Here is a 6807-nt window from a genome sequence, read left to right as displayed (position 1 = left end):
GCAAAACTGACTCTGAACTCCTGGAAGCCAGCGAGTGCTGCTTTTAAGTCCTGTAGAATACCATAGTATGGCTCCCGGTTAGTCACATCAGCCGTGAGTGTGTCTACTATGGATTTACAGTCTGATTCCAGCTCCACTGGGCCGCGGTGCACATCTGCCAGAGCTTGCAGACCGAACAGAGCAGCCCGTGCTTCGGCCTCTTCCGCGCTGCGTGCATAGGGCATTGCTTTGCAGACAGACAGGACCACGCGCCCCTGGTGATCCCTTGCCACTGCGCTTGCCCAGCAGCGTCCACTATCCAGGAGGTACGAGGCGTCCGAGTTAACTTTTACCAATCCTCGTTCCGGGGCAGTCCATTGCGTGCACCGGGCGAGAGGGGGACGAGGGTTCAGGTTAGATAGAGTTTCACCTGTCTTTCCCGATTCTGACGTCTCATTCAGACACGCATTTTTCCACTCCTCCTCGTATCTCTGCAGGAAAAGTATCGAACCTGATATCGATTCCTTGCCTGAACCATGGATGCAGTCATCCCTCAAGTGCCAGCATCTCCATAGCAAGAGCAGAATCCTTGCACGTAAATCCTCTGGGACTGAGTCCAGTAGAACCTGCAGCCAATCACGCCCAGTAAACCTGAACTCCCTTTCATGAGGCAACCCCCATATGTCTCTCAGTGCATGTCTCAGCGCTCTGCTCTTTGAGCAAGCAACCACTGCATGAAATTCGTCCTCCTCACCATTACCGCAGATCACACAAGTGCCATCCGTAATGATGGTGCGGCTGCATTTGTTCCGCTGTGTGGCCAGGGTGTTGGTCGCAACTCTCCATCCAAATATCCTGACTTTTGGGGACACATCGGCTTTCCATATTAAATCCCATATACTGCGATTGTTTGCAGTCCCGGAGGAGCTCGAAGTACCTACGGCAGCCTGGCTCTGGATAGAAGCGGCCAACTTGTAAGCGCTCCGAACAGAGAAAATACCATTTTTCTCGTAGTGCCATGCAATACAATCCTCTACCGCCGACCTCGGAATGGGAATTTTGCATATCTCCTCCGCATCAAAAGAGTGGAAAATTTGTTTCACTAGCTCCTCATTCCACTCCTTTCTTTCTGTATGCATAAGTTGGTTTACCCAACGGAGTCTCGATCTTCTAACAAAAGCTGTAGTTCTTAGCCCTTCCTGTCTTGGAATCCATTGGTCTCGCTGGATTTGGATGCTTTTGCCGTCTCCGACTCGCCATATAATGCCTTTTTTCAGGAGCTCCAAACCAGCTTCAATTCCCCTCCAAACCGGTGATGCATCAGAAGCAAAAACGGTGTCTAACAAGTTTCCATGGGGGTAATATTTAGACTTTAGGACCCTAGCGCATAAACTGTTTGGGTACTGAATGAGCCTCCAAACCTGCTTTGCAAGTAACGCGATATTGAAAAGGTGCATGTCTCTAAAGCCAATACCTCCCGATCTCTTCGGTTTGGTCATTCTTTCCCACGACATCCAGTGCACCTTTCGCTGTCCATTCTCATCTCCCCACCAAAAGTCACGAATCATCTTCTCATACTTCTCGCAGAAGCCCTTGGACAAGAGGAACACACCCATAGTGTAGCACGGGAGGGCCTGTATTACCGACTTTACATGAACTTCTTTTGCGGCATAAGACATGAATTTCTCAGAGTAGTCATTGCACCTTTTCCGGAGCCTATCCATGATGGGCTGAAAATTTTCATCCTTCATTCTCCCTTCCGGGGTTGGGAGCCCCAGATACTTATTCTCAAAAGAGGAGGCCACAACACCGAGAGTATTCTTAATCTCCTCTCTTGTTTCTTCCGGACATAGCTCACTAAACAGAATGGAGCATTTGCTTTCACTCAGCAACTGACCGGTGCCCTTCTGGAAGTCCGTCAATACCTTCTTAATAGTACCAGCTTGCTCCGTTGTGGCCTTGAAAAAAATCAAACTATCATCGGCAAATAAGAGGTCTGTAGTATAGTAGATGTGGTCAATTCTTGTTAGCTGGATGTGTGCGTGTGTTAGTGGCCTTGGTAAGTGCGTGCATGTGCTAGTTTGTTGGTTGTGTTAGTGGGCAAGTGTGCGTGCGTGCGTTGTACTTAGGTGTGGTAAAGAAAGGAGCTGAGATAGTCAAATACATGTTACTCCATTGTTCTTGAGTTGGCTATGCGAAGCATGCAGCCGTGAGAAAAAGGAGCTGAGAGAGTCAGCGCTCACATTACCAGCTACTCCCTTCGTTCCCAAATATATGTATTTATAGAAATTTCAACAAATGACTACGTACGAAGTAAAACGAGTGAATCTATACTTTAAAATATGTCTACATACATCTGTATGTTATAGTCCACTTAAAATGTTTAGAAAGACAAATATTTAGGAATGGAGGGAGTACAACTTAGGCAGCATGTCATCCACAAAAGGCATAGTCTGGGCCAAACCAACAGCTCACTTAGGAGCCCGTCTTCTTCACAGGTAACAACAAAAAAGATGAGATAGTTTGCAGAATTATGCTCACGTTACACATAGAAGCTGCTTTATTTGGCACTCCAGTGGTCCAGTTCACACACATGAAAAACCACAGTACAAATAAATGCTCGGTCGAGTCTGAACTCTGAACATAATTTAGCTAGTGACACACACACACACACACACACACACACACACACACAAACACAGTTTTTTTTTTCTTTTTTTGCTAGTGACACTCCGATTAAGGCCGTAGAAAACGAATAGGAGCAGCAGCCCCCTAAGATGCTCACCTCAGATCCACCACTCCACTACAACTTTGATCTGATTGGAGTTGGGGTGAGTCTTGAGCTGCTTCACAGCACGTTCCATTTCCGGGTGGTCTTTAATACCACTGAGCCTGGCCTCTTTAAGGTTGTCCAAGTTCTCGAGGCCAACAATGCTCATCTTCTTGTCAAAAAAAAGTAACACGAGCGTCTCCAACATTGGCATTGATCTTTTCTCGAAAGTGAGCTTGCTCGAACATCCGATCACCTTCAGGATCCTCAGCACCAGGAACTTGTGTTCGGGGCGTGCAACCAGTTCTCCTCCGTCTTTGCACTCAATGTCTTTTAGACGGACATTCGCCAGTTTGGACACCTTACACAAGACATCAAGTAACTTGTCCCCATCAAGTTCTTTTGTCTTTCCCACTTCAATCCTTGTGAGGTGTGTGAGTGATGAGATCCAGTCGGGCAATTGGCTAATGTCTCGGCCAAACACACCAAGGCATTGGAGAAATGGCGGCGGCGTGGAGACGGCATCGAGAAACTTCAAACGGCTCACACTCCCCTCGAATTTCAGATTTAGCAATAGGAGACTGCTTGTCTTGCTCAGGGAGGAGGCAAGGTTTGTCAAACACCCATCACTGACTTCCGCATGGATTATAATACTGAGCAACTGCAACTGCGTCAGCTTACCAATCTCTTGAACAACCGATGGAACATCAAGGACTCCTGTGTCCACCTCGCGCAATGCTTTCATCTTCGAGATCCCTCGAGGCAGATTCCAACTATTGGCCCATAGGCGCTCTAGTTTGCTTAACTTTATCACAGTCCGTGGTAACTTCTTGATGAGAGTGTTGTACATCAAGAGTCTCCAACTGCTCTAGATTGCCAACTTTGCGAGGCATTATTTTGACTCCTGTACCCCTCAAGCTCAAGAACCTGAGAAGATACAGACGGCAGACATCTCTCATGTGTTTGTTTCTCATGGATGTGCAATCTTCCAGGTCAAGTACCCTCAGCAATTTGAACTCACCTAGGCGATCCAGCAGCTTGGCAAGGCCAACACGTTGAAATGTGGTCAATGACCGGACATGCTGTAGCTTCATCGCTTCAACACCATGCCTTGAATGATGATGCTCGTCATGGTCGTTATCATGGATGGAGAGGCGGCGGACCTTGCCATGTCCATCTGTCTTCCCTTCAAATTCACACCCTACCAAGCTAACAAAGTTAGACTCATGGGATTTGGACACCATGACCTCAAGGATCATGTCGTGCACCCGGCACCCCTGTACCTCCACTTCTCTAGAATCTTTTAACTGGTACACAAACTTGTCTAGTTGAATCATATTCCTACTTATCAACTCGTTGAAGTATTCTTCTGCAACCTCCAACAAAGTCAAGCCACGTTTCTCAGTGACCAGACCTTCAGAAATCAAGTAAATGGCACCGGCGGTCCGAGAACTTGCGCTACGGGTGCACTTAAGTCACCGTACTTGCAAACCGGAAAAACCCGTCATAGAACTTGCATTAGGGGTGCAGATAGGTCACACAGGTCATCTGAACCGGCTAGCTGCCCGGTTTTCTCTTTCTAACGGTCAAGCGCGATAAATTTGTTCACGACTTTAAAAATATATGTGATTCGTGACTTTAAAAAAATGTTCGTGAACGATAAATTTGAAAACTATTTGTTCACGACTTTAAAAAATGTTCGCGGACGGTTCAAAAAATATATTTGTGATCCGCAACTTTAAAAAAATGTTCGCGAATGATAAATTAAAAATATTTGTGATTAGTGACTTTAAAAAAATGTCCAGGTACGAAAAATTTGAAAATGTTTTTGAATGATAAATTTAAAAATGTTCGGGAATGATTAATTTGAAAAGTATTTATTCACGGCATTAAAAAAAGGTCTAGAACGATAAATTTGAAAAATATTTTGATTCATGAACATTTTTTAAAGCTGTGAACATTAAAAAAATTGTGATTCACGACTCTAAAAAAATTTCACGAATGATAAATTCAAAAATATTTATGATTCGTGACTTTAAAAAAATATTTGTTCACGACTTTAAAAAATGTTTGCAAATGATAAATTTGAAAAATATTTGTGATTTGCGAACATTTGTTTTAAGTGGTGAACATTTAAAAAAATGTTTGTGATTCATGACTTTAAAAAAATTGTTCTCGGACGATAAATTAAAAAATATTTATTAAAAATATTTGTGATTCGTGACTTTAAAAAAATGTCCAGGAACAAAAAATTTGAAATGTGACCTATTTGCACCCGCAACGCAAGTTCTATGACGGGTTTTTTCTCGAAAATAGGACAGCTGGCCGGTTTAGATGGCATATGTGACCTATCTGCACCCGCAATGCAAGTTCTATGACGGGTTTTTCCAATTTACAAATACCGTGACTTAAGTGCACCCGCAACGCAAGTTCTCAGACCACCAGTGCCATTTACTCTCAGCAATCCATCTGTATAGCAGTCTATCCTTGGCAATCATATAATCCTCCGGGAAAATGCTCACATACATCATGCAAGCCTTCAGATAATGAGGTAGGTAGTCATAGCTGAGTGTAATCAACTGCCTCATCCCCTCGAGGGTACGGTTGCTTTCCATATGAGAACCAATTGATCTAGAAACTTGTTTCCACATATCTATGCTCTCAGCTGACGTAGAGCTTGGCAGAAGGCTGGCGATGCTAACGATGGCCAACGGCAACCCACCACATTTTTTCAAAATTATATCCATGGTTTCTTTAAGTTCTGTGGGGCAATCACCCAGCTTTGTGGAGCTAAACACTCTTTTGACAAATAGTTTCTCATATGCTTCTCTTTCTAGGGGCTCCATGTGATGGACAAAGTCGGCACCAGCTGCCACAGCCACTTTCAAATGGACTTTGTTTCTTTTTACAGAAGAAAAAAAGAACTCTTGTTTCTCTGCAAACGGCAGTTAAAGGTCCTTAATTGGTCTATGTGTTGCAATAGTGTACCCATGTTTTAAGTATTTTTCTTTGGATTGAGGATACCGAGGGCATTGATTCTGAGTACATGTACAGCTGGGCCTTCATAAAAAATGTTCAGCTTCCAATGAAACAGTAGCGCCGAGACGTACAGAAAATAGCACACAAGGAGCATTGTTTTCTAAAGATCGAATGTCCAAAGTCGAACACCACGCCACTCCCCCCAAAAAAGCTGCAAAAACTTTTCAATCATTTTGAATTTTGTTTGTGTTTTCTCTACTCTACTACTCCTATGATAAGCAATGTACGAAGAGGTCATTGATTTTTATTTTGCAACGAGCAATTCAAAATCCCTATTTACCGTTGTTCGATCAACCATTTTTGTCACTTGTAGTAAATTTACTAAAAACTGGAAAAGTTTAAGTGTTTGTGTGTATTTTGAAATGGCTGCTAGCATTGGTGCACATGTTATGAAGACTAACAGAATTACAGACTCCTTGAGAAACTGAGCCCTGGGTTTGGGATACTTATATTGATATCAGAATTGATTTTGATTCACCCTTACGTTATACTCCCTCCGTTCCCAAACATATGTCTTTTATAGAGATTTTAATATGGATTACATACGGATGTAAAGTATAGATTCACTCATTTTGTTTCCTATTTAATCTATACTGAAATTTCTAAAAGGACATATATTTAGGAACGGAGGGAGTATTACTCCCTCTGTCGGAAATAAATGACACTCAAACACTGCTAGATATATCGGTTCGAGTGACATTTATTTCTGGACGGGATAGTACTACTCCCTCCGTTCCCAAATACAAGTCTTTCTAGAGATTCCAACAAGTGACTACATATAGAGCAAAATGAGTAAATCTACACTCTAAAATATGTCTACATACATCTGTATGTTGTAGTCCATTTGAAATGTCCAAAAAAAGTTATATTTAGAAACGGAGGGTGTCGTGGAATTGTCACGGCAGATGTCCTTAGTGTCAGGACTTAGTCGTGAAGCCAACGCATCTATGTGATAGCTTGAGAGGGGTTGATTGGGATGAGAGATGCAGGGCGGATCAACACACAAGACGAGGATTTAG

At 43.2% G+C, this 6807-nt stretch overlaps 1 pseudogene; it reads right to left on the bottom strand.

Moving 5' to 3' along the window:
• Positions 1-2765: 2765 nt before the first annotated feature.
• LOC123129842 (disease resistance protein Pik-2-like) lies at positions 2766-5741 on the bottom strand (annotated as a pseudogene).
• Between the last annotated feature and the right edge of the window lie 1066 nt (positions 5742-6807).

The sequence above is a fragment of the Triticum aestivum genome, chromosome 6A, assembly GCF_018294505.1.
Source record: "Triticum aestivum cultivar Chinese Spring chromosome 6A, IWGSC CS RefSeq v2.1, whole genome shotgun sequence".
In the NCBI taxonomy this organism is placed as follows: domain Eukaryota; kingdom Viridiplantae; phylum Streptophyta; class Magnoliopsida; order Poales; family Poaceae; genus Triticum; species Triticum aestivum.
This window is presented reverse-complemented; position numbering and strand designations above follow the sequence as displayed.